A 27,675-nucleotide genomic window follows, 5' to 3' on the forward strand; every position below is an offset into this window, starting at 1 on the left:
ATGAACCACTGAACTTAATCAAGGAGGCAGATGTCTGCTTTGAAATTCATAAGGAAATTTGTGAACCAAGAAGGGGCTAAACATTTGTAACATTTGTGTTTGGGAGAAGGCTATACAGTAATTCCTTAGTCATCTTCAGTAAAATATCTTCAGTTCCTGCTGAACACAAAACCAACCTTTACTTCCACATAAATCTGTTTAGTGTATGTAAAGAGATCACACGAATATTGTATGCATTTATCTTGCATGATTCTGCCTGCTGAAAATAACGCACAAGTCTTTCTGTACATCTAGAATTGGTAAAATTATTCATTGAAAAGATATTTAAGAATCTCAATAAATGATGTTAAAGAGATTAATATTTTATTTCTGATTTCACTTTGTCGGAAATAATACTATTTATAATTCTAAACGCGTTTTAGTTAACTACTATTGATTTGTATTTGGCGATGATGGTAGTTTAATTTAATTATGTAACATTGCTTTGAATAATATCTCACGCATTGTTCTGGAGAGCACCTAGGTATCCGATATCCATTACTATTCAAAGCCTGAACAGACAAATTGTTACATTGTATTATCCATACTTAACACCACTTGAATTGGCCTTGTTACCTCAGGTTGTAGACTAATAATTTTGTACTTAACATGAACAGTGAGAATGATTTTGATGATTCTAAGTTTGTTTTGTGACATTACGAGTTGTAACATACAAACAGGTGCACATTTCTCTAATTAAAGGCAATCAATCGTTGTAATAAGTTATTAACTTTCTTTCCAGCTGGTAAAATTTATTGCTGAAGCAATTGTTTAACGATTATTACTGATTGATGAGTTATTTCAATGCATTACATTTATGTACATTGTAAAAATTTATTACCTTCTTTTTAGTTATTATAGAAAAAAGACCAAATGGATGTTTTACTAAGCCAAGAAGTTGCCGACGACCGTTAATCTAACAGTCAAATAAAACAAAATATTTAAAGTACCCAAGGTAGATAGATACTTCATTAACTTGCTATTCCTTGTTATGAGAAGTTAATTTCTGAATCTGAATAAATGAATTTTATCTAACACATTAGTGTAAAATTTACAATCATTACAGTATCTTTATTCAGACAATTAAATTTAAAATGACTATTGGAAATTAAAAAGCGTTTAATATTTTCTAGAAAAAGCAAAGCGATACCTTACTCTAAACAATTACAAATTTTAAGTAGCTTAATTTTTGTTTGATTAGTTTAAGTCACATGTCAACAAAAAATAATTATTAATAGCATCCAGCACATACAATTTGTTTTGTACGTCTCGATGCTATTTGTAATTAAAGTGAATCTCTAACTTTCGTGAGCATCACTTGAAAAAAACTGGCGATTTTAACTTGATAGCCCTTGTGTCTTATTTTCAGTAGACAGAATCACGCAAGATAAATGCAAACAATATTCGTATGATCTCTTTACTTACACTAAACAGATTTATATGGAAGTAAAGGTTAGTTTTGTGTCCAGCAGGAACCCAAGATATTTTACTGAAGTTGACTAAAGAATTACTGTACAGCCTTCCCATTCATTTTATTTTTTACAATTTATAGGAATATTTCGGCTCTACGAGCCAAATTCATCAAAGATTTTATTATTGCAAAATTTTAGTTTGAACCACTTTCTTGACTTATTTTATTTTTGTCAGATGATATTATCATTTTTGTTTTTTATCAGTATTTCTTATTGATTTATAGTGCGAACCATTTAGTCATATTTTTATAATACGAGGGTCGTTTGAAAAGTCCGTGCGAAAATAAAAACTACTTAATTTTTTTGGGTAAACCTTTTTTATTTTTCAACATAGTCTCCTTTTAGGCTTATACTTCGTCCAACGCTGCTCTAGTTTGTTGATCCCTTCCGAATAATAGGATTTGTCCAAGTCTGAAAAATAGCCATTCGTTTCTGCAATCACCTCCTCGTTTGAATAAAATCTTTTTCCCGCCAGCCATTTCTTCATATTGGGGAACAAATAGTAGTCCGAGGGAGCCAAGTCTGGTGAATAGGGGGGATGTGAAACGAGTTGGAACCCTATTTCCATAAATTTTGCGACCACAACTGCTGAGGTGTGAGCTGGTGCGTTGTCGTGATGGAAAAGGACTTTTTTGTGGGCCAATCGTGGGCGTTTTTCTTGCAGCTCGGTTTTCAAACGGTCCAATAACGATGAATAATATGCACCTGTAATAGTTTTACCCTTTTCCAGATAGTCGATGAGGATTATTCCTTGCGAATCCCAAAAGACAGTCGCCATAATCTTTCCGGCCGAAGGAACGGTCTTCGCCTTTTTTGGCGCAGATTCCCCCTTGGTAACCCATTGTTTAGATTGTTCTTTGGTCTCAGGAGTGTAGTGATGTATCCATGTTTCATCCACAGTGACGAAACGACGCTTAAAGTCCTGCGGATTCTTCTGGAACAGCTGCAAACCGTCCTTGCAACACTTCACACGATTTCGTTTTTGGTCAAGCGTGAGCAATCGCGACACCCATCTTGCGGATAGCTTTGTCATGTCCAAATGTTGATGCAAAATATTATGTACCCGTTCATTCGAGATGCCCACAGCACTAGCAAACTCACGCACCTTCACTCTTCTGTCATCCATCACCATATCATGGATTTTATCAATGATTTCTGGAGTAGTAACCTCAACAGGGCGTCCAGAACGTTCAGCGTCACTTGTGCCCATATGGTCACTCCGAAAATTTTGAAACCACTTATAAACTGTTCTAATCGAAGGTGCAGAGTCACCATAATGTTTATCAAGCTTCTCTTTAGTCTCCTCAGGCGTTTTGCCTTTCATAAAGTAGTGTTTAATCAACACACGAAATTCTTTTTCGTCCATTTTTTGAAAATCACTCGACTTCCTCGATTCAAACGAATGCCAAACACAAAGAAATAGACCGATCTGGCTGAAACTTGGTGTGTGTTCTTCCAAGAGATGCTACTAACTAAACATAACCTCGATACGCGCCAGTGGTGCTATCTCTCTGACTTTGCACGGACTTTTCAAACGACCCTTGTATTAACCAATTTTACCTTTTATACCCATATTATCTTTTCGATACAATTAACTTATCGGCTATCATCTAAAACAGTCCCTATCATACCTTTTCGAAGTCTCGTGTGCCGACGCCCAGCATTAAGTCAACAAATTTGCAAAAACAGTTGTTGGTTGACAGCAGTTCTTGTTACCTTGCTAGTGATTGCTTTTATAAATATAGTCACTGCACAACTCGATTAACTTCATAAAACAAAAGTGGAGAAATGCGATAAAATAATGAACATTGATTTTTAAAATTCTGTCTATATTATAAATTCAAATGAATTCTCTGTTACTATTCAGCGCCTGCTACTGAATTTGATTTGAATTATTGCAACGATTTATGTACATTAGAGAACTGAGTTAACCAAAATAGCTTCTGAAATAAATTATTTATTATTCAATGGCCAAAACATTTTTTGGCCGTTTAATGGTGTTAATCTTTATTATTTAGGAAATTTATTATAAATATGAAAAACTATGACTGAACCAAGTGCTTTTGCGCTTAAATTTAAGATATTTCTGAAGTGGAGTTAATCGATTAGTGCAGTGAATTGTTCATACATGTATATAGTCATTGGTTCATTTATCACGGCCTCATAACATTGCAAATTGTTCAAAAATTCTAAATTGAGGAATTATGGCGGGAAAGTTGTCCGCACGCCAGCAGAAGGCCGGGGGAAGTGCCCACACAATTCAAAATCTAAATAAAAGAGTTCTAAAAACATATTTACAGTATGTACACTTTAGTTACATCTACGTATGTTACACGCTCACGTATCATATTAATATCATTTATAAATTATTTTATGTATGTTATTTATAATATTAATATTTTATTTACACGTTTCAAACTATTCTTTAATGTTCTAATGATAACATATGCACTTATATGGTTTCATATACACTTATTGATATTATGCATACACTAAAAATGTACATATGTTAAAAATGAGAGGGTGACACTACTTCGCGGTTTTTCACTTATCGCGGACGGTTCTGGTCCCTATTAACCGCGATAACTGAGGAATGACTGTATTTGCATGTATATTTACAATGTCTGCCCTTATGCATCTTGAATGCAGTTAAACAAAAAAATAAAATAATTACAAAAATTAAAGTTTTTTAGGTCAACCACGTATAATGATCATACAATAGCCAAAAAGAAGTATTCCGAAGTGCAGTATGCTAACGTTAAAAGAAGTCAAGACTTGTAAAATATCTAAAGAGGATGATGGAATAAAGTGTGCCGTTGAACTGAAATGTTGGATATAGAAAGTGAAAGAAACTCGATAAATTGCTGGTTCTTCAGTGATAAAATTATTAGCTATTTCTAAATGATTATATATAATTGCAACCATATATTTGAAATGCAACTATCTCCCATTATCTTAGAAAATTATGCTTTTGATAGTAAAGTCGAGGAGAAATTGCAACCATTTTTGCTTGCGCCAGCTAACTTTTCATTATGTTATCTGGTCGTGACAATATTAACTACTCGTCGCCATGAAGACTCTAATGAGTAACTAGGTACCAACTACTTTCATTAGCTCTTCATTAACCATTAATTTACTGAATTAATTAAATAGTTGCATTGTTCATTTCTTTATTCAAAAAATTTAGATACCGCTCGATACATTTATATTAAATTTTTAATTAAAAGAAATCACTAAAACACTTAAGGAGATTGATCAAATCACTTACTTTCTTTAGGGAAATCACCCCACAGGGTTGTTTTTTTTTAAATCTTCCGTGAATCGATCCTCTACCTTAAGGATTTGATCAAATCTCCATTTTTATCACCTCCCTGCGACTTATATAACATTATCCAGGAGGCCGAACAGTTAGATGGAAAACTTAAAGATTAAATACAGTATCACGTCCTCCTACTGAACTGGCGTCATGCACAGAGGGATACTTTATTTAATGTATTTATCAATTGGCTTATAATACTCGATTAGGACAAGTCCAGTCAATGTCCCGGTTATCTGATAAAGCAGAAAAGTGCCAAATGTAATCCCTTGAACGCTATACTCATAACTGGTAATATATAAATTACTATGAATATATTTTAAGCCTACCAGGGACGTCTTACCCCTAGAGAACGCTCAATAATGGATACACATATGACATGAAGAATGTAGTAGATTGGCTGAAACAACCTGTTGAGAAAATATATTATGCTGTCTACTTATAAACTATGAAAAACATATTACATCTTAGCTTTTACAATTCTTGCCTCTCATTGTTCATCAATGAAGGCGCCTCGCTGTTAGTTGAAGCTCTGATCAAGCAAAAGTGGGATTTCTACCTTAGTTTTGTATCATTGTATCACCAGTGGGTATAGTGTAAGTAGCTTCGTTCTTTATCAAATATGATACAAAGCCTCGTAACTTGGCCAATCGACATGGCATTTTGTAGTGGGTTCAATTTTTTCAGCTTTAAATGCCTCATTTCTTCCTATCCTAATTAAACCTATACTGTTTCCTACATTAGTATACATCAATACTTGCATTGTGCAAAAAAGTGATGATGCAAGTCAAATCCGACAAAACAAATCAAGATGATTCAATACTACGTAACAAAGCGAATACATGGCTTTAGAAAGTAAAGCAGAAATACTGCTCAAACAGAATGCGGTGTTTACGATGTCTCAAAACATGTATTTAAAAGAAAATTCAATTTCGAAAACTGCATGTGATTGCAATACTACCTCTTGCTGGAAGTAAGAGTGACTGTTAGATAATCCACAAAAAAAGAAAGCAATTATATTTCAATATTAAATCAACTTCAAGGGTAACCAGGCAACAACTAACGTTAGAAACAGTTAAAGATAAAAGTCGAGTACTGGAAAATAACTGCTACGAATTCCTGTACTCCAACTCCAGATCGGTAGACAGAAACAAGCGGCAGAACACAATCTTTAATTTGTATAAACAATGCTTAATGTTATTAGAATTATTGTCTATACATGAAAATACTGTAAGTTCAACACACTCAACTTTTTAGAGTAAGGAATACAATTTTCTACTCTTTTCTTGAAAAAATATACACGATATCCTCCATCTTCAAAGCCCACATTCTGAAGGAAGTAGTGCGATCATTTCCGCTTTAATAAATTATAAATTAGGTTGGTAATTCTGAAAATTGGCCAAGATCAACCAATAAAACTACAAATGTTTCTATTTCTGGACATCGCAAGCTTGTATTCTAACAATACCATCTCGTTCATATTTATTTACACTTATTAAGTTTTAAAGTACAGTACTCTATCTTTATTAATTACACCAACAAACAGAAACGGCAAAATAGATCACTTTTAGAAAATGATTATTCTAGATAATGTTACAATGAAGGTACATATTGTGGATGGTTACTTTGAGCTGAGATTTTGCTTTAACAAGCATTAGTTGAATCAATTATATTTTAAAATCGATAGATTAACGATACTGATTATGTAGATTATCGATATTGATTATTGATATTGATTAACGATATTGATTATCTTCTCCAGCAGGCTGTAATAACTTTGTTTCTTCCACAGCATCTTCATCAGTATGAATTCTTACTTAAGTTTAACTCAGTATCACTTCAAAAAAAAAAGGTAGGTTTTTCATACTTTTTCAAAAAAAGATGACAAGATATTTAGTAACAATTTCTATCTAAAAGAAAATTATACGAATGTAAAGTACGAGAAAATATTGGGTCATACATGAGACTTCATTTTTTCTATAAATGAATATATTTACGGATTATTGAGAAGAATTTGAATTGTAAAACAATTGAAAAATAAGTTGAGCCAAATACTTCGTTAATTACAAATGCAACAGTATTTTAATTAGTAATTACTATTCAGGTTACAACTACCTGTCTTCACAACAAGTTGAGAAATCCAAACAAAAGCTTCTTTAACAAAAACAAAAAAAAACAAGTGGCGCTAACAACTAGAAATAACAGAAATAACAACACAACAGTTGTGATAATGAAGATTAATGTTTCTCACATTAGCTAGCTAACAATCTGTAATTACATTAATAACGGTAGGAGAAATATGTAGTTAAATATCACTAAGGAATGTAATTATTATTGGATCTGTTATTTTTATTGTTGTGAAAAAAAATAATCCACAACTGCGCTTTATTCTATATTACTTCTTCTGAATGGCAATCAAAACTAGCTCAGAAAGCGACATATTTATATAATTTCTTTAATAAAAGAAAAGAAAAATTTACTACTGCTACTAATAAATTTTTAACGGCAATACTATGAGTGCTGATAAGTAACCTGAAAATGTTATTTATTAAACATATAATGTTTAATAATAATAATTAAGTAATTATTCTATTTAAAATAGGAAGTTATTTATTTCAATATTTTACTTGTAAAGCAAAATATGTTTTTTAAAATAAGTTTTACTTGCAATTCACAATCCACAAAGGATACAATGCAATCAACGAATATATGATACACGAAGTCTTCATGACTGGATCAGCTGGAGGTGAGAAGCTGTGCACTGGTAACACTTATCGTTAGAGTAAGTAAGCAAAATATTTAACAATTAATGTTCAGCTATTATTATAAATTGCACGTAATTTGGTAGTAATATATCCTAAAGATTGTATGAGATGATTAGCAGTGGCGTGGCTTCCTTTTAGGCACAGGGCTGCGTTTACACAAAATATTTTCCGGGGGGGGGGGGGGGGGGGGTAAAAAATAAAACATTGTTTTATTAGTCTTTTTACAACTAAAATTTCAGCAGCAGCTTTAAGAATAACAACAACCAAAAAACAAAAACAAAAACGCGGAAATACGTGGCTCTATAAACTAAACCCAAACATTCAATAATTGAACTAAAGGCGCTTTGTGCAGCTTACAGTGAGGCCGAAGGGTTAGCTTTCGGCTACTTCCGGATGACGTCGGAGTTGCGCTTTAATCACTGAAGGTAAACTGTACAACTTCCTTCAATTTAAAGGCTTCTTTCTGCACAGTATCCGGTCAGAAAATTGGTTCACTTCCTGAATTTTTTTTTTTTATTTTAAAATGAAAATTAGTTCTTAATAAATTATAATATTATGATAGAGATTGGCTTTAATTGAAAACGTATACTTTAAAATAGGATCTCTGTTCTTCTTCACTCATTAAAAAAAATTGTTACTAAAAGATCTACTTTCTTTAGAGATATCTGATCGGACATTTATGTGTCATTTACAAAAACAATTTCATATTAAACTATTTCCTGTAGTTCTGTCAGATAATTAGTAATATTATTTAAATTTATCTGCTAAACCATCGTTTCCCACCCTTTTTTTGCCTCGCGTACCATTTGGTAGTACATCAAGCTAATTTGTACCACTTCGTAAAATTTGTTATTCAGTGTGTATTATTTTATTACTATTATCTTTATTTGTATAGATAAACAATGTACCTGCAACAAAGTGTTCAAGTTCATGTTCATTTTATAAACTTTGTAAAGTGTAAGATCTTAGTTTTAACAATTTTTTTAATCATTATTTTAAATTAAATTGATTAAAATTATTTTATCAATTAAATTTAAAATTCTTATTAATTAATTTACAAAGTTCTTCTTGAAGATTATTATATTTGTGCCCAAATCTTCTAAATTAATTTCTTTTAAGCATTCAATACCTGTAAGTACCAATTAAATTTAATGTTGCTTGGATAGAGCTTACTCTTTACAATCAGTCTCTTTACGCAGATTTTTACATAGTTATCATTTAAGTTCTGTCACATGATAATTCTATTAAATTTTCTTCATCTTTTATTGATAATGATGTAGCTTTTCCTGAATTTTTTTTATAGAAGGGGTTTAAAATCCAATTATCATTTGTGTTTTCGGGTTTTGGAAAATACTCCATTAAAGACAATAATAATTCTGTTAAATGTGCTATTATATTTTCTCGTATATCTTGAGACAGACCAACCTTATTACTGTAGTTATTAACAACTTTACTGTATAATATTATTAATTAAAATAATTTTTATGTATTATTGGTAAAAACGTTTCTAATGATATTTTTATGCTTTGAATTTTTTTTAAAATTTTTTATGTCCGCCATTATTGATTATTTCTCGCGTACCACCAACCAGCAACTCGCGTACCACTGGTGGTACGCGTACCACAGGTTTGGAAACGCTGTGCTAAAACTGTAAATTTGAAGGTAGCTTCTTTAATTAAAGTGAGACATCTCCCGATATGGCCTGAATTTTCTGACTGTGATACAGATAAGTCCAATATTCGGAAAACATCATTAGAAGTTTTACTCATAAAAAGTTGAATATTCACCCCCTGACTATAGCCTACGAAGATAAAGTAACCACTGCTACTTTTTAGTAACTACTGCTGATTAGACAGCGGTGTACGAGGGTCGTTTGAAAAGTCCGTGCAAAGTCAGAGAGATAGCACCACTGGCGCGTATCGAGGTTATGTTTAGTTAGTAGCATCTCTTGGAACAACACACACCAAGTTTCAGCCAGATCGGTCTATTTCTTTGTGTTTGGCATTCGTTTGAATCGAGGAAGTCGAGTGATTTTCAAAAAATGGACGAAAAAGAATTTCGTGTGTTGATTAAACACTACTTTATGAAAGGCAAAACGCCTCAGGAGACTAAAGAGAAGCTTGATAAACATTATGGTGACTCTGCACCTTCGATTAGAACAGTTTATAAGTGGCCATATGGGCACAAGTGACGCTGAACGTTCTGGACGCCCTGTTGAGGTTACTACTCCAGAAATCATTGTTAAAATCCATGATATGGTGATGGATGATAGAAGAGTGAAGGTGCGTGAGATTGCTAGTGCTGTGGGCATCTCGAATGAACGGGTACTTAATATTTTGCATCAACACATTTGGACATGACAAAGCTATCCGCAAGATGGGTGCCGCGATTGCTCTCGCTTGACCAAAAACGAAATCGTGTGAAGTGTTGCAAGGACGGTTTGCAGCTGTTCCAGAAGAATCCGCAGGACTTTAAGCGTCGTTTCATCACTGTGGATGAAACATGGATACATTACTACACTCCTGAGACCAAAGAACGATCTAAACAATGGGTTACCAAGGGGGTATCTGCGCCAAAAAAGGCGAAGACCGTTCCTTCGGCCGGAAAGATTATGGCGACTGTCTTTTGGGATTCGCAAGGAATAATCCTCATCGACTATCTGGAAAAGGGTAAAACTATTACAGGTGCATATTATTCATCGTTATTGGACCGTTTGAAAACCGAGCTGCAAGAAAAACGCCACGATTGGCCCACACGACAACGCACCAGCTCACACCTCAGCAGTTGTGGTCGCAAAATTAATGGAAGTAGGGTTCCAACTCGTTTCACATCCCCCCTATTCTCCAGACTTGGCTCTCTCGGACTACTATTTGTTCCTCAATATGAAGAAATGGCTGGCGGGAAAAAGATTTTATTCAAACGAGGAGGTGATTGCAGAAACGAATGGCTATTTCTCAGACTTGGACAAATCCTATTATTCGGAAGGGATCAACAAACTACAGCAGCGTTGGACGAAGTGTATAAGCCTAAAAGGAGACTATGTTGAAAAATAAAAAAGGTTTACCCAAAAAAATTAAGTAGTTTTTATTTTGGCACGGACTTTTTAAACGACCCTCGTATTCTCCCTGTAAAACGCATCTGATTAATCGAAAGGGTGCACATTGATTTGCAGTTGAGCTAATGAGTGAAATTATTGTAATAAATATTTAATAAATTTCTATAATGCAATATATAAGAGAATAATAGAAGAAATCTAATACGATAAAATTAAAAAAAAGAAAGACTGGAGTGTTTGGAATAGTTGAGCGGTTGCACACCTACACAAAAGTGTAGAAAAACTAAATTTAGAACGAGGACATACCATAAAGTACTTACTTGCGCCAATTCTATTTTAACTAATGAAATAAATTTAATGTAACCTACCGCTGCAATAAAATAATTTTTAGAAAAAGATATAAAGTATGAAATTTGTACATCATAAAACTGTTAGTTTATAAAAAAATAACGTATACATCAGTTTTTAAAATGATACGATGGAAAAAAAAAAAATAATAACGTGGAACTACTTCTTTTTTATTAAACGTATTTTTGTAATTCTATTTAAACATATTATTTATGCAGAATTTCACGAGAGGATTCAAAAGCCAGGTTTTCGTTTTAGATTCATGTGCAAGAAGTTCCATTGGTCCAATGGTATCCCCATAAAAAGCAATATATTCATATTCATATAAGGGATTCAAATTTCAGGTCAGAATATTCAGTAATCTCGTTTAGTTGCTTCGTAAAGAGCGGCATATACTTTGGCCAGGACCTTCTATATAATGGCAATACAAAATAAACATCAAAATTTATACTCGTATAAACTATAGCATTGGGAGCAACGGTAAACGACTTTACTCAGCTGGGTTACAGACAACATTAAAAGTGTCCCATTAATATATATATTTTTTTTTATTGCTATGAAAGTATAAAGTTCCATTTGGACATTCTATTTTTTTTATCCTGATTTTGACTAGCAAGATTTTTAACCACATCGAAAAACGACCATCAAACTTTGGGGACTAATCAAGCTCCTTAGATATCAGCGGTGCAGTGCTGAACTTCAGCTCATTCTTTAAAGACACCGTGTTAACAATAGGATGAAAAATTAATGCCAGTTTCAGTCATTATAAACTTTATTATGCCGGAGCTTTCGACCTAGGGACTACGTCATCTTCAGGGCTAATTTACAATATACTATTTTATATCATTAGAGGGTTGGAGTGTCTTCTGTCTTGTCTGTTCATGGACAGAATTTATAACTTGTCTGAATGGACTGAAAATCCATAGGTCGAAAGCTCGGCATAATAAAGTTTATAATGACTGAAACTGGTATTAATTTTTCATCATATTGAAACTATGATTCAGTCACCAAAAGTAATAAACACTGTGTTAACATTAAGTTTTTTATTTTTTGTAGATTATAAGAATTTTATACTACTCTTATAATTTCCTAAAAATGGCAAGCAAAACTTGTCAAAACGTCGCATAAAAATGGCAAACATTTGGGATTAAAAATTAATTTATTGCATTTAATTATATGCATTTATAGACGTATTTAGAGTATTAATTATTATTATTAATTTTTTTTAAATATATACAGGGTGACCAGAGTTATAAGCTCCACCCACTTTTTTTTAAACGGCGGGAAATTTCGAAAAAATAAAAAACACGTATTTAATCATTTTTAGTCTAGTTTATTTTCAGTGATTGACCCGTGTTTTTAAACCCCTGTATCTCGAGATACAGCATCCAACTTTGTTTTTTCAAATGCAACGTTATATTTTTTTTGCATATTTTTTAGTATTTGAGCTCCTAAAAAAACAAAAAAAATCGGTTAGGTTTTGCAAAAGTTATGGTAATTTAAAATATGGAAAACAAATTTCAGTTTATTGTCAAAATTTCGTTATTTTTTTTTTAAAGAATCTGTTCAAACTGGGCTCAACCAACGGATAGGCAAGCCAAAACTCTGGACTCCCACGCTTCGATTGTAGCAGCACTTATGGTGGCGAAGTCAAGATCTAGAAGGATAGAGTTATTCGACGTTCAGGTTGTTTTTTCTACAAACGTTTGGTGTGGAGTTTTAGGAAATCAACTAATCGGCCCATACTTCTACAGAGAGAACTTAACTGGTGAAAGGTATCTAACTTTTTTTAAGAGACATTTTGTCAGTTCTGCTTGAAGATGTTCATCTACAACGTCGGCTAGATACGTATTTTCACCAAGATGGTTGCCCGGCACATAATGCGAGAGTGGTTCGAGGTTACCTGGACAGAAATTTCCGTGAAAAGAGCATAGGAACTCATTGTCCGTTCCAATAGCCACCTCGATCTCCGGACTTAACCCCAAAGGACTATTTTTTGTGGGGATATCTAAAAAATAAAGTTTACAGTAACCTTAATCCCGTGGCTTCAGTCGATGGTCTGAATCGTCGAATAACTCTAGCCCGCCTAGATCTTGAATTTGCCACCATAAGTGCTCCTACAAGCAAAGCGTGGGAGTCCTGAATTTTGGCTTGCCTATCCGTTGGTTGAGCCCAGTTTGAACAGATTCTTTAAGAAAAATAACGTAATTTTGTCCATAAACTGAATTTTTTTGTTCATATTTTAAATTACCATAACTTTTGAAAAACCTAACCGATTTCAAAAAAATTTTTTTTGTGTTTTTTTTTTAGGAGCTCAAATACTACAAAAATATGCAACAAAAACTATAACGTTCCATTTGAAAAACAAAAGTTGGATGCTGTATCTCGAGATACAAGGGTTTAAAAAAATGGGTCAATCACTGAAAATAAACTAGACTAAAAATGATTAAATACGTGTTTTTTATTTTTTCGAAATTTCACGCCGTTTAAAAAAAAAGTGGGTGGAGCATATAACTTTGGTCACCCTGTATATCTGCATAAAAACATATAGCGTACATCAGGCAAAGTATGGACAGAGAGAAAACTACAATTAAATGGTTGTATTAGTTTCTTCTGAGTCTAGTATGTGGGTTCCATGTGAGTCTGCAGTCCAAGTAGAAACCAAAATTAATAAATTAATTAGGTAGTAAAACTTAATTAATAAATTTAGAAAGCCTGTCATCTGTTGAGAATAAAAGTAGCTCTGGGTATTTCAATATTCACTTGGGAAATAAAGAGAAGTGAACAGAAAAGTGATGAAGAAAGATGGATAGAGAACGGAAACATGAAAGTTAAGGACCCTCCCTGTGACATCAAAGTCCACTCAACTACAACTTCGATATCAGATCGATAACTTAATTAACAGTTTGAATGTTGCTTCCTTACAAAATGGCTTCCCCTCAAACATTATACACAAACAGACGTTTGCCCTGGAATCTTCAATTCTACCAAAAAGCAGAAAAATAAAAGTTCATTAAGAAAATGAAACTAAATAAGTAATTTTCCTGTAAGATTGCTAATGAAATAAAAATTAGTCAAATGATTACTCATTACTTTGTCTCTCTAAATTTAGTTAACTTCAGTTTTATACCGATACATTGTAATTGTATGAAACGAGGGTTATAATTTACTTATGAGGGAAGCGCAATGAATTAGCTTTTCTAGGCCCCCATAAATTCATTTTTTTGAAAATAGTAACAAACCAAAATGATAGGGCGCTAAATGATAAAGTCAGTAGCGCCCTTGAAGAAAAACCGGAAAAAAGTTCTACTTCCGATCGACTGAAGTTCCCAATCTCAAAATTTTGGGAGTATACTTAATTTGTTTAGTATAATAATTTGTTTAAAGAAGTACATAAAGCGATATCAAATCAAAATGTTTCATTCAATGTAAGAAATAACATTGAAATACCAATAAAATGAAACTAAGATGAAAAAATAAAATGAAATGTAGAAGCTGCATCTAAAATAATTATGACAGAAAATATACAATATAAGAAATGACAAAGAAAAGCAATAAATTCTATGGTTATGACGAGTCACCAGTTTTACGATTACAAATAAGAAAAATAAAAAAATATTCAATACAAATGAAACATTTCAAAACATTTTTTAATTCCATATTCACAAATATACTCGTAAATGATTAGGAACATGAGGTTTCAAGCTGATTGCTTTTTTTACATTCAACTAAAAGAGTTCGTTCCAAGTTAATAGAAATTCGAGGCTTTAGCATTAAAGGAAAAAAATAAACAAGAAACCTTATGAATACTTAAAAGTGCATCTCTTACATTCATATTTTTAGTAATCTTGAGCTTTTAGTGTACAATGTAACCAGTTTCGTTCTACTTCAATGAGAACAAAGGAAGGCATTTGGAAACAGAAGTACTACTAGAGTGTACGCTGCTAGCACATTATGTTAGTGTAGTGACAATGCGCTGAAGGCAACACAGAAATTTTAATCTGTTATGAAACTGAATCGACTCATATAAATTTTAATTTTAAAAAACATATTTAAGCATTAAATTTAGTTATAGAAAATAAAAATCTTTCATTACATCTAATTAGATCATTTGCGTCTCAAAACTAATTACTCTCGTGGATTCGGTAAAGAGAAAGTATAGCCCCTCCTTGTATCGTCACAATTATTAATTTGTTTAAGTATGTCATGGAGAAATTGGAAATTAAAAAAAAAATATTAAAAATAATTATAAATGCGAAAATTGTTTCTTGTTACTTCACACCTGGAAAGACAGTTAATAACTCGTAGAATCCCTAAATGGAGTGAAAAAGACATGAAACTTCTGGACTCGCCTCTAAACTTCTGGACAGACTCAAAGCTCAACTTAAACAAACAAAAAGCTCTTTTAGCTATTATTAGCAATACTGGTCACACGGTATTGAATTATCTACATAAATCTAATAAAATGGTACCGTGAAATGTTAGTTGAAGGACAACAAATTCTTTGATTTCAACATGATGTCCTTTTAGTTTCAAGAATGCTTTAAACAGAAAATTTATTGTAGAAAGATTCAGATAAAACTACTAAATAAAAGATAATCAGTTATTACAGAATTATACTAAAAATGAATCTTTACAGAACTTTTATGAATCATTTCTGGTACTTAATATTAAGTCAAATTGTCATTTATGGTAAGACTTCACAACTATCTTCAATAATATTATTTTTGAGAATATGAATAAATAGTTTAAACACCATGATCTCTTTAAACTATAACATAAACGTAATTAAGTACTTACTAAAGGCACTATGACAGCTTCAAGACAGAATAAAGGAGAGCCAGAGTAAACAGCGCTATTCCGGAGGTATGATACAGCGTTAAGGTTTGGAAAACTAGACACAGTCAATACATTTGTGCTACTGAGATTGTTAGGATAGGATAATCAATTTTAGATTTAGAGAAAAATCTGAAGATATTCAGACATGTCGTGCCTTATAAAGTGAATTCAAGGCCTTGTTAACTAAAATGTGTGAAGTAGTTAACACATTATTATTATATTTTCTAAAAGGAATAGAAATTATTGCTTAAATCCGAATTTCTTTTGAATCTTTTCCACAATCGTTTCAATAATCCAGCCTAGACTTTCGAACCAAATAGATCTCTTCAGAGTAATTACTTCCAGGTTATTCTGTTTTAGATGAACTCGCTCTTCATCATACAACTGTTGGGTGAATTTGTATCCAACAATTGTCACAACATCTTATCAAAAAGTCCATTTCTGTTTTCTAAAGATATGAAACAATTTATGTAACGTTTATTCAAGTGATTAAATATGGAGCCAACTTACTCAACAAAGTTTGTTTATTATAGTGTTTTTATTTTGAATCATTTTCTCTGTAATCATTTTGGGGAAAGTATTCTCTGCCACACTAAACACTGACATTGATACTACAAATTCTAAATATAATTTAAGCATTCTTCACAAGCCATTCAAGAACCCAAATAGAGACGTGCGTTTGGCAGTCAAACAGCATTATTTTATCCAATTATTAAATAAATAACTGTTTTTTCAGTTCCTTCGAAATGGGTCAAGTAAACAACAAAAACCACTTAGGACTTGCAGAATGTTTACGGACATCTAAAAAATATATATAATTTCTTTATAATAATCTAATTTGAGAATGAATGTAATCTTCAAATCTGAATTACTATATTCATTTCTTACTAAATGAAAGAGTTTTTATTTGTAAGCAAAATTAAAATAACGTAGCAAAGCACGTATGTACTCGTATTACAATATAGAGTACATGGTTACATGTGTGCTGAGGTTATTTTGCAGCTTCTCTCGCAAGAGATGGAGCTATCTGATAAAACAAAACTTACAAAACATGTTACTAGTGTCACAATAAAACAATAGTAAGAAAGCAGTTGTTTAGTTTACTTAGGTACGAGTATATTCTCGGCTTTACTGCAGAAATCTGAAGTGTTTGGAGTTGAGAATGTAAGCAGTTTTATGTCTTTCATCATGTCTTCTCCAGATTATTACTCGAAGTCTCTGAACACTTTGAGTGAGTTGTCGAGGAGCAGGATGTTTAGCATCCTCGTAGGCCATCAGCAAATATTTAGTTTAAACTAACAAGAATTTATGACAATAGGGCTAACTCAGTCTTATAACTAAGGAACGGATTTTTATGTATTTAAAAATGCCAAATATTTAATTAAAATATGCATTTATTTTCGTCAATTATGTGGAAAATATGTGATTTTCTTAAAATATTTTCTGGAATATTTAAGTAAAATGGACATTTTTTTTTATGAAAATGGAATTTTTTTTGGGGGGGGGAGTTATAATTATTTATACAAGAAAAGAACATTTTTACAATTTATAATAATTTATTAGGAACAAAATAATTTGTTTTTACAAGTTATAATGATTTAAACAACAAAGAACATTTTTACTATTTATAAAAAGATGTGTTAAATTTTCAATTTTGAAAACTTCACTCTTCGAAATTGTTTGCAACCACATGAAATTTCAAATGTTGGAACGTAAAGTGACGACGATCTGGGCGTAAGATGGACTTCTAACGACTAAAATCCTTTGAAATGAGGATTTTTAAGTTTGTGGAAAGGGATATCTGCTCTAACCAAAGCCCGACACAGATCTGTACTCAGAGTAGACTTACTTGATGATGGAGATGTAAGGAAGGCTTGATAGGACGTCCTCTCTTTCTTTCTGTTTTTATTCTCTATGTGCGATCCGGTGGCAATATGTTGGGTGACTTGGGAACGTTGAGAGCAAGAAACGCGCTTGTCACAAGCTGTGCAGTACAAAATGTCTCCATCACTTCGAAAAAGTTCTGCTGGAAACTCGCGAAGATATTTAGCAACCAGTTGTTTGTTTGAGGCCGATGTTCGTGGCATTTCACCCAAAAAAGAATACACTAAGTGACCGAACGAAATGAATTGGACACTTCAACGAACGAGCTGAAAGAACAGACAACTTCAAAGAACTAACAAGTGCCCGTCACTGTTTAGCAGCATTCTGTATAAATTACAATAACCATTGTACCCACTGTGATTCACAGCCCTACAGTCTGTGGTTCACAGTTCCTGTCAACCACCTCCCAATTATGAAAATATGCCCAAAATGAAAAATATGAAAAAATATGTACATATTTTGATTAAATATGTAGAAATATTTATTTATTTTAATCAAATATGTATAAATATGCGATAACATCCAAATATGTGGAAATATGTGAAATAAAAGTAGACTCAAACGGCTTAAAAAGTGTCAGTATGAATACTTCTAGTTGAAAAACGTCTGTAAATTGCCTAGAAAAAAATATGTAAATACATACGAATCCTTTCCCTACTTATAACTAACTATATGGGGTTCGCACATACTTTTTTACAACTACGAAGTAAATTACATTCACTAAACAAAGTCTGGCGGCTAAAGGATAGCGAGAACTAAAACACAAGACATGTCAGAATGTGTTAGATCTACCCTTGACATCTTCACGGTCACTCTGTAAACACATCTATGTTCCAGGTGTAGCTAAGAGAAAACATCATTGAGTTACAACAGTGTAATGAAAGTTGCAGTCAAAGAAAACAGTTGCAGTCTATCTGGGTTCAAAATGTCTCACAGGCTCCAGATTACCAATCTACTGCAATTTGAATAACAAAACAAATATTGCATAAACAGTTATTTTCAACTACTAATTCTAATAAGTGAACAACTAAAGATTACGGCATATAAAACGAATTCATCCGCGACGGTTGCGTCAAGACAATAGTAAAGTTGAAATATCTTTATTTCTCAACATGTCTCATCATGTTTCGGTGAACATTTTAGATGCTCCTTATTCTAGTAATCTTCATCCGCTATGTTGTTTTTCAGCCAAAAGTTTAACGGATCATTAGCGATCAATGGAGAGCATCACTATTCAATCCAGTTCAAATCCACTAAAATGTTGCCTGAACAAAGTGAAATGTTTATAAAAACAAGTAATAGCGTTAATCTGAGCTTCATTATATCTAAGGTCTTGGAGAAGGTAGAAGTTTGGTGTGAAACATTCGTAGCGCACTTTCTTTCTCCTCGCCCCTGCAAGACAGCCATGCTTAATCGCCTCTTAAGACACTGCACTCAGAAACTATCGGCGATGGGCTGGCCAAGAAAAACAGATACTTTTTTGCATAATGAGGGAAGTGTACTTTTCAATTACCACGTTAAAGTATAATGCCCAAGCGAGCATATTAAGGATGCTGGAGAAGATAGTATTCATTCTACTGCAGGTATAAAATATTTATAATGTTTTCTCATCTGCTAGTCATTTCATCAAGCTTGCAGTAATGGGCATATATGTATTCTCAGAATCCTGTCACGAGCGGTAACCAATGAGGTGAATTGATAAATATAAAAATAATAGTTTACAAAAACTTTGAAGGGAGCGGATTTTAATTACAGAGCAAAAGAAAATTAATAATAATAAGCCTTCATTGGTTTCATTACATACTTACATAATAACTTATTTATCAAATTTAATATTATTTGTTTATTAATTATTCAGTTAAGTTAAAACAAAACTAAATATTTCATCAAACAGAAAAATAAAATAAATACTTTTTTATATGACAAATAAAATAAAATATGATTCTTCCCCTTTATTTTCAAACCAGGCCCAATCATTGAGCATAGGCCTCTCCCATCTTGGTCCAAAAAGCAAATTAGACTAATAAATGAACAATTACTTAGGCGCCTCGGTAGCCGAGCGGGTTAAGAAATAGTAAAGTACGTTTGCTAGTCGCCTCCGTTCACGACTCCTAGTAAATGGTAGTTGGTTGTTAAGCCCCGCCTGAAAAAATAGGCGATTACTTTACTAAACAATTACTTCAATAATGCATTAAGCAAATGGTAAGAGCTATTAGTGATGTCACTCACGAAGTTTTCCGTCTTGCCTAACTCTCAAATGTCTACAGACTGTACCAATTATCCTTCTCTTAGAGATCATTGGGTAGTCGATGCAATCAAAATACTGTTTTAATGGTTGAGAAGTTGTTCTTTATATAACAAGAACATCTTAAATTCCCATATCATATCTTGGATTATTTCTGGGTGTTATGGTTTCTCAAGAGATATCTACACATTAGGACACATTTTTGTTTTATATAGAATTAGCGAGGAGGAAGTGGCTACCCCTTATAGATCTCTGACGGTTTGGGATGTGGGATCAGGTTCAAGGACTCTGGTCAGCTAGCTCCAGCACTGAACTAACAATGTTTATTCAATACACCTGAGTACATCTAAGATTAGAATGCGGTGTTTTAAAGACACTTAGCGATGTCTTTAGAAGGGCTATTGACTGGTAGTATAATCTGTTCATCTGTGTACCGAGTGCAGAAACAACGCTACTGTGGATTGTTACCGAGTTTGACAAAACTAACAACAACGAACATTTTCAATGAGGTCAGCCAGTTTAGGAATAGAATTAAATATCCTCGGTTGAGGGAAGGTTAAATCTGCTGGATTTCCACGAAGAAGTACCAGGATCGAACCCAGCTGTCCGATGATGGACAATGTTGTATGTAACGAAAGAATACAGTCTGGAGACCGGCAGTTCACTGAATAAAGCTCCAGGCGCTAATGATAATAGATGTTGACGCGCCCTGAATTTAAAAAAAAAACTTGGTTTTAAATAGCTGGGATTAACACACTGTCCCCAAAAAACTTAAATTAACAAAACCAGTTAATTTAAATATATAGATTTCAAATATGATTTGATTGGAGCCCAAAATTGCTGAAATAGTAGAACCCAGATAAACAAACATCTTTATGTAGACAATATATACTTCATACTTTATACTTCCGATATTTAAGGCCAACTATTGTAAAACTGAAAGTGATTTCTTTAATTGCACAGCTTAGATTAGCATGCGTTGATAAAGTAATATTTACTTCAAAGGTAACAGATACATTTGGGGTACGATAATTTAAGTACAGTGTATATTGAGCTGAGATAACATTCAGTTATATACGTCAATACATCAGTCGTTTGAATGCCAGTTGTACGCACCATTAAGAGAAGTGTATTTTTATACAGATATCGAAAGTTTAAAAAACAGACATTATATCAATAAACTTATCAAGAACCAATAATAAACGAAAATAAATATAATTTTCAGTTATACTTTGGCTGCACTCAATCCTGGAGTGTTAGCACTTGACAATAAACTCCTGCAAATGTGAATAGAATTTGTTTGATTTAACTCCTTTCGCTTAATTAAAAAATAACAATAATTAATTATTTAATATGTATTTATCAAAATAAAGTTTATTCTGTTATTCTCCTTCTATATGGTGTTTATTTATTGCAGTATTTTCTTTTTCTGTCTGCACGTGTGCTCGTTATCTCTTAGTATTTAGTTTTCATTATTTTCTCTGCTCATCATGTAATAAATGTTTATTTTTGGTGCTTATGAATTATCGTCAATGTTTTACTTTTTTATTCATGAAGTCATATTTTATCATTTTAAAATAGAATATACTCGTAATCTCACTGAGACAATGTTTGTATGATTTATGTTACTTTTATAAGGTGTTTACCTCTCTGCAACACGATCCTCTTAAATACTGACCTATCTATCTTATCAACTACGTTTTTATCCTGCAATAATAGGAAAACTAGTTTTCACTAGAAGGAAATCTACCATAGCAATATCACATCACGATGGACTTACTTCTTCTGACTATATCTAAGCAAACTTTTGTATTTTCTTCTTTTTTCCTAATATCATACCAATCTCTCTTAAGCAGAAATAAGATAAACCAATAAATAGCACTAAATTTTAACTTATTTTTGCCTATAGAATTATTATTGCACATATTATTAGTATTAACCAATCAACATACAGAGGCAGAGGTGTAAAATGTGGGCGGTTAGATTGACCAATCAGAAGCTGGAACTTTCTTTGCGACCACGCCTACAGCCATGCCCTTTCCTTGGATTGCAAATGCTTGCCATACACAGAGGAAAGCCATCAATCGTGGTTTCTTCTAAATTAATGCTCCAAATAAAATCCAAAGCGTAGATCAGGAATCAAAGCATCTAAATATTAGCTTGGCTACACACAGCCACTCTAATAACCACTCAGCTGTCTAAGTGGCATTTTTTTTTTTTTTTTTTATTTGGTTCATTTAGAAGCACACTTAGGCGAGTGATCAGCTTTTAGAAAACGATTTCCCCTGTCTCTAGCCTGGAGTTTTAATCCATTATTGTTGTAACAAAAGGAGCGAATTGCGGTTCCTTTAAAAGGGTTACGCTTAAGAGGTAGCCCACGGAAAAAAAATTAATTCTTTATTAGTTCAAAATAAAAATATATTTTTATTTGTTTCCGATACTTTTTAAAAAATATGGTCTCGAAAAGTGTAGCTGTATTAGAACTGAATTCAGGTGGTATTAAGACCAAGGTAATTTAGGATAAGTTGAGCTTAATTTATTCTGAACTACTTTTCCTCAGAACACATTAAATAACTTTATTATATAAGTTCAACAGAAAGATATTGGCAGCAAAAAAAAGAAATGAAGGTCGTTTAAAATCCTCTTATCAACCCAACTCAGTGCGCTGGTTGTGCTACTTAGAAGCCAGCGCAAGTTTTTTTTAGACTACAACTTAACTGTATTTTACAGATGGTTTAATTCTTTTTATCGAAAATGATTTATTTCCGGTACCTAATTGACTATTGTTTTAGACTGTAATCAAGAAACGAGTAGCTGCATCCAAGCAATCAAAACCAACTATACGAAGTGTTTCACTAAAATACATATTGAATACAAACTCTGCATTCTTAGAGCAACAAAATTAGATTATTCAAGGATGGAAAAACTTCTCACTGACCTATTTAAAAGGGAAAGAAATTAAGGAAGAGATTAGCCCAATGGTTAGCGTACTGGATTCCCACGCGGAGATTCCGGCTTCATATCCAGCAGCTGACCCTTAGATTTTCTCTTCTTAGAAGTTTCTGTCCTAGAAGCTCATTGTCCGCAGTTAGACAAGGTTATCTATAACAAGGGTACACGGTCCGGTGCACTGAAAAAAAGCTACTGGCACCAATGAACTCAGATTTTAACGCGCATTAATAATAATAGAAAAAGGAAACAAATATGGTCGTTCAATAATAATGGGAAATGAGAATAACATAAATTCTGAGCATTTGACGGAACCTTGTTGGCAGATTTGAAACAGTTTCCATCTCATTTCAGATTCTAAGTAGGAGCAACTTGACTAGATAAATAATATTAGTTAATAATAATAAATATTAAAATTTGTTAAATAAATAGGAATAATCTTCTAAAAATGGATATATCAGACATTTCCGAATGGAGAAACAACAAAATGTTGAACAAATTGACTACAGATGGTTGAATTAACTCAACCAACTCACATAACAACGCCCTGAGGATGACAATCAATTTGTCGAAACAAAGGCGTAAAAGACGGAGTTGTTCTTGTTTTTTATTTTGCCCGAATCCTCGCTAGTTTTAATCCTAAATATTAATAGTTTACAGTCACTGAGAGATAATACAATAAATAAAAATATATATAATTCTATAGCCAGAGTAGCAATTTTAGAAAAGAGCAACGAATTGCTGTGACCAGACTGGAGGGTCCGCTCTGGGCACAGTTTCAACTAGATCCCTCCTTCCCTCTACAGATCTCACAGGTCAGACCTCCGTACTGCCAACTAAATACATTATATAATATATATAAATCATAGGCGGCCAGTGAATCGTGAAAGAGAAGTCAAGAAATCGTATTAGTACTATACAAATTAATAGAAATTATAATGAGATATTAAAGTTTTTTTTTTTTTTTTTGGCGCATCAACAGCTGAGGTCATTAGCGCCCGGAGCTTTTTCCAGTGTACTGCCGGCCTCCGGACAGTGTTCTCTCGTTACAGACAACACTGTCCATCACCGGACAGTGAGCTGTAAGAAGCTCCTAGGAAGAGAAAATCTAAGGGTCAGCTGCTGGATTCGAACCCGGGACCACCGCGTGGGAGTCCAGTATGCTAACCTCGTAGCTAATCCCTTCCCTATATTAAAGTTTAAAATGTAACTAGCAAGCGTTTAATAAATAATATGTATAATACATATACATATGTACAACCTGCCTGATAAATCTGAAACTCTCTTTCGGCACTAGAATTGAGAAGCAGACGTATACAAAGCGAATTTACTTTTATTCCAAAAATTATCGCAACATAAAAGTTAATATTTAATCAAATGCAAAATTATGTTAGAAAAATTCGGTCGGATTCCTCATCAATTTAACTTCTTGCCATCAGATTCGTACACTCGTCCTACTTCGAGATGTTTGTTGAATTCTCAACATTTCATTTTGATTAAAAGAAAAAAATAAGTAAAGCCAAGTAATCGATTAGTTTTCAGGCGGGCTAAACTTTCAGCTACCAAAGTAGGTGTTCTGGACAGAGTAAAATTACAGAGCGAAGCTATTAACACTTTTTTAACAAAAATAAATACACGTCGTCTTGATCTACAGACTTTCCATTCACAACTCTAACTTACTTTACCACTAAACAGTACCCTGCTGTCGCTACATTGACTACATGTAGTCAGTATAATCAACCAGAGTATCAATTTAAAGGTACAGGGTAAGAATTGAAGTGTTTGTATCTTACAAACTGTAAGAATGTTAGTCATCGAATTTCAATAATACTTAAGATTTTTTTTTCCCCCCCAGATTTCAAGTTAAACGGACGACCAAAAGGGTAAAGCCATCTGGAATCATATATATTGTATATTAATTGGAATACGTGCGTTGTAGGTGTAAAGAATGTACGCTAGGAAATTTGTCTCAAATAACATAGAAATTTAAAGTTTACCGAAAATGATTGCCCATCAAAAGTTGACAATTATTATTATTATTATTTTTTTTTTTTAGCGCATTATCAGCTGAGGTTGTTAGCGCCCAGAGCTTTTTTTAGTGCACTGCCGGCCTCCGGACAGTGTACTCTCGTTACAGATAACACTGTCCATCACCGGACAGTGAGCTGTAAGAAGCTCCTAGGAAGAGAAAATCTAAGAGGTCAGCTGATGGATTCGAACCTGGGACCTCCGCTTGGGAGTCCAGCACACTAATCGCGTAGCTAATCCCTCCCCTGTGTTGGCAATTATTATACTCAGTTTAAACAGAATGTCCTGATTACAATTTCTTAATAGGTTACTTTTTCTTATTGTATTTGTCATTATTTATCCTCGACTAAATTAGCCGGCAGGTCTGAGACTTGGTGGCTCCAGAGATATGAAGATTGCTGTAATTTTGAGCTGTGGAAGAGATCTTGGGGGCTACTGAACCATTTACATTGTATGATCTTCCTCAAAATTTGGCATGAGGCAAGATTGTCACTGCTAGCTGCAACTCGAATGCAAGAGATACCTTAAGTCCCAACTTTCTTAGCACCTCAAGTAGATTAAGTGGTGCTAGTCTTATCCCAGACTAACAACAGGATTGTCTCTACTTTGGAGACTCTTTTCCTTAAGGCTTCATTTCTATCTGCTAAAGCTTTATGTTTAGATGTTTTTTTGTTTAATATGCACGAGCTATATTGGCAGCATCCCTGACAGAGATATCAATACAAAATACTCGTCCCTGCTCTTTGACATTTCATATAATCATCTGTATGAGCATTTGTTGACGGGATGGTTGGTTGGTCAACAACAACAACTCCAGTTGAGAAGTCTCAAGAGGGTTTTCAAGCAACGGAAGCGGGTTGTATTTGAAGTACGGAGAGGAGTGCGACACCAAGGCAAGGTTTCTGGCAAGCTCGCAAGGCACCTATCTGAGTCATAGTATTGTGCTTCGGCAGATACTCTTTGAGGAGATGTTGATCCTCCTTCACTATGGTCTCTCCACTCCAATCTCAGCGCAACGCTTAACCAAAATGCTGGGTTTGAAAGAAACTAGTATTATAATTATAATTGGAGTAATTACAATAAGTATTAACGTGTTCTTTCTTAAATAATAAGAGAATAAATGTATGTTTATTCATGCTAATTAAAAAAAAATGTAATTCAATAATTATCATAGTTAACACAATTAAAATTCAGTCAAGAAATATGTAGATATGAAACAGGAAAAACTAACAACTAACTGCTTGTTGGGTTATACACAGTTAGATTGGATAAAATAACGTAAGTAAGGCACAATTATATTTTAAGTACATACTTGCAGTTACCATTAAACTATATTTAGTAATTAGCGAAACCATGAATTAGAATGTGTACACATTGGAGTACAATTTGTGTGTTCATATTATGTAGTTAGTTGATTTAAAAGGAACGCAACAATATCCGAGACGAGGACCAAATCTGAGAGTTAAGAGCTTGCTTTAGTGTGGTGAGCACGGCAAGTTTAACATAGGTTAATGACCCAGCTCAGTTATTATAACAAAGGCTCCAGCCGCCTCTTAATAATATTTAAAACTTTACTAACTCTATCTGTACGCTGCACACATGTGAATTATATCGATATGTAAATGATTTGTAATCAGAAATCAATTTGTAGTTAGTGTTATTTTTCTCTAATATTATGAGCCTGTTGAATATTAAGCACGTTCATTTATTGTTATAAACTAAACACTGTTTTTTTTTAATTTTCTCTTATCTCTGGTAATGGAAATAATGTAATCGTTTCAAATTTTCCGTGAGTGAAGAAAACTAGATTTTTTTGAAATTAGTTTTTGTGAACAAAATATTTCAAAAACAAAAAGTAGAAGAAAGACTAAACTTACTTTATGTTTGGCTTAGAAAGAAGTGGAGATTTAAAACAGGCTAACTATAGCATAACTCTAAGCTTAAGGAAAGGAACGATGAGTTAAACCAAATCTACATCGATCTAACTAAAGGTCCGCTAAAGGCAATAAAAGGTACCTAAAGGCAACAAAAGGTACGCTAAAGGCAACAAAAGGTGCGCTAAAGGCAATAAAAGGTACCTAAAGGCAACAAAAGGTACGCTAAAGGCAACAAAAGGTGCGCTAAAGGCAATAAAAGGTACCTAAAGGCAACAAAAGGTACGCTAAAGGCAACAAAAGGTGCGCTAAAGGCAACAAAAGGTACGCTAAAGGCAACAAAAGGTACGCTAAAGGCAACAAAAGGTACGCTAAAGGCAACAAAAGGTACGCTAAAGGCAACAAAAGGTATGCCAAAGGCAACAAAAGGTATGCCAAAGGCAACAAAAGGTATGCTAAAGGCAACAAAAGGTATGCTAAAGGCAACAAAAGGTACGCTAAAGGCAATAAAAGGTGCGCTAAAGGCGACAAAAGGTGCGCTAAAGGCAACAAAAGGTACGCTAAAGGCAACAAAAGGTATGCTAAAGGCAACAAAAGGTATGCTAAAGGCAACAAAAGGTATGCTAAAGGCAACAAAAGGTATGCTAAAGGCAACAAAAGGTACGCTAAAGGCAACAAAAGGTATGCTAAAGGCAACAAAAGGTATGCTAAAGGCAACAAAAGGTATGCTAAAGGCAACAAAAGGTACGCTAAAGGCAACAAAAGGTATGCTAAAAGCAATAAAAGGTGCGCTAAAGGCAACAAAAGGTGCGCTAAAGGCAACAAAAGGTACGCTAAAGGCAACAAAAGGTATGCTAAAGG

At 33.3% G+C, this 27,675-nt stretch overlaps 1 protein-coding gene and 1 long non-coding RNA gene across 7 annotated transcripts in view; one reads left to right on the forward strand and one right to left on the reverse strand.

Moving 5' to 3' along the window:
* LOC141450533 (uncharacterized) overlaps positions 1-27,675 on the reverse strand; it is a 248,211-nt gene that overhangs the window by 200,150 nt on the left and 20,386 nt on the right. Inside the window, exon 1 of one of the 6 annotated variants that reach the window (XM_074121087.1) lies at positions 15,796-15,849. The exons of the other annotated variants lie outside the window; for them this stretch is intronic. The gene's annotated coding sequence lies outside the window, so the exon portion shown is untranslated. Of the gene's footprint in view, positions 1-15,795; positions 15,850-27,675 lie in introns of those variants that run through there. 6 annotated transcript variants of the gene reach the window in all.
* On the forward strand, positions 793-4,413 carry LOC141449537 (uncharacterized). Its single transcript, XR_012455582.1, has 2 exons — positions 793-994; positions 4,205-4,413. It is a non-coding gene; the product is annotated as an uncharacterized lncRNA (long non-coding RNA).

The sequence above is a fragment of the Rhodnius prolixus genome, unplaced genomic scaffold (assembly GCF_049639745.1).
Source record: "Rhodnius prolixus isolate KJV_2025 unplaced genomic scaffold, Rpr scaffold_2, whole genome shotgun sequence".
Taxonomy (NCBI): Eukaryota; Metazoa; Arthropoda; class Insecta; order Hemiptera; family Reduviidae; genus Rhodnius; species Rhodnius prolixus.